This window comes from Octopus bimaculoides, chromosome 11 (assembly GCF_001194135.2).
Source record: "Octopus bimaculoides isolate UCB-OBI-ISO-001 chromosome 11, ASM119413v2, whole genome shotgun sequence".
Taxonomy (NCBI): domain Eukaryota; kingdom Metazoa; phylum Mollusca; class Cephalopoda; order Octopoda; family Octopodidae; genus Octopus; species Octopus bimaculoides.
This window is the reverse complement of record NC_068991.1, coordinates 37,234,996-37,237,042: the sequence shown is the minus strand read 5'-3', so window position 1 is coordinate 37,237,042 and position 2,047 is coordinate 37,234,996.

Sequence of the window (2,047 nt, the reverse complement as noted above, 5' to 3'; positions counted from 1 at the left end):
TATACATGTGTGTGTGCGTGTCTGTGTTTGTCACCCACCGTCGCTTGACAACCGATGTTGGTGTGTTTAGGTCCACGTAACTTAGCGGTTTGGCAAAGGGATTGATAGAATAAGTACTAGGCTTACTAAGACTAAGTCCTGGAAACGATTTGTTCGGCTAAAGGCGGTGTTCCAGTATGGCCGCAGTCAAATTACTGAAACAAGTAAAAGAAAAGAATATGTGCACGTGTGTATGAATATACATAATTATATTCGTGTGTGTGTGTGTGTGTGTGTGTATGTAATTATATAAATGTATGCAGAAATTGTTCTTTGAGTAGCACTTTATTTATTATTAGCTAAAGACTAATTACATTACTTAGACTATGTAAGATGATTTTTTCCACTGTCTATAAGTTCTATTAAAAGAACACTAAGACTAAAACCAAATCGTGGTGAAAGAGCTTGAGATTATAATGAGCGAATTGGTAAACGCAAGAAAAGTTTTTAACTTAGTTAAGAATATTTTTAAGTATAGTGAATTAAAATCAACAGGAAATTATGTAACCTGAAAGAAAAATAGCCTATATGCACAAACTGAATCTTAAGAAAGTTATTTCTAGTGATCACATAGGAATTAATTTTAAGATAACCAAACAGTTAATTAGTTATGTTATGAAAATTACACTAAGATATTATACAAATATAGCGAGTAGAACCTGAACGAATAGATTAGTATTATGGCATATATAATTTTAGATATACCAAGAGATAAACACAATTAAATCAGTTGAGAGTATTAATCATTACCAATAATGCTCAGCTGATAGCTTGCTGTCGAATCATATTCGGGATTTAAAGTCAACTAACCAGTACTTTAGCATAAAATGGAAACTTTTCTCTTCCGTAAAATTTTGCACCCCAGAATCATATAAAATTCAATTTTCCAAATTCCACTTATTTAATCATCACTCAGAATTACTTTAGAACACTATATCTACCGTACTCCCAAAGTAACATATCTTGTTTAACACGCATTCATGTTTGTGTTTGGTTCGTCTGTATACTCCTGTTAACCTTTTCGCATATTTTTATATCATTTTATTTTTTACTTAAATAGAAACATTTTTAACACAAACTTTTAACTTTAACATAAAGATCATAGCCGTTAATATCAACAGTACACTTTTGTTAGCAGCCGTTGTTTTCTTATTCATTACAGCTTTCCTACTTTCAAATATATCAGAAGTGCTATATAATAGTAATAGTTTAAAGGGAGGGGTGAACAGAGTTGAGAAGAATATATATTTTTTTTTATTCCAAAAGAATATTTGAAGTTTATTCTTCACAACTTCAGTCACTTCCACTCTAAAATAATCTCATTGCGTCAACTACTATAAATGCCATTATTTTGAACAAAACCAAATAAAAAGTAAAGAAAAAGACTATCTAAGGACACTGTTCCTTATCAAGTATGACTACAAATGCAACAATTCTTATTCTGAACTGCACAGATGCAAACATATTTATTAATCATAATCTTAAATTCAACATATACCAGTTGCTCTAACGAAGTATATAGAAGCGAAACACATATAAAGTTCAGAAAATTACTGATTTCCTTCTACAAAAGAGATGAAAAAAATCCTAAATACAAATGGCGTGTATTTTTGTCCATACTTTCTTTTTCTTCTCCATACTAAAATCAAATCAAACACATCTCCACACCACAAATACCTACAACTGCTTCTGTCTTTCTTTTTACTTGTTTTGTTTCCATCTTTCTTGCACTTTATCATCCTATCCTTCCTCCATTCCTGATATTATTGTCCGTGTTCACATTCTTGGATTTTATTATATCTCCATATAGCGGTTGTTGCTGCTGCTGCTGCTGCTGCTGCTGTTGCTGATGTTGCTTCTTCTTCCTCTTCTTCTTCATTTGTCTCTTTTTCTACTACTACTACCACCCCGTCACCACTGCCCTCACCACCACCACCACCTTCACCACCACCTTCACCACCACCACCACCTTCACCACAACCACTACCACCACCAACTTCACTTCCAC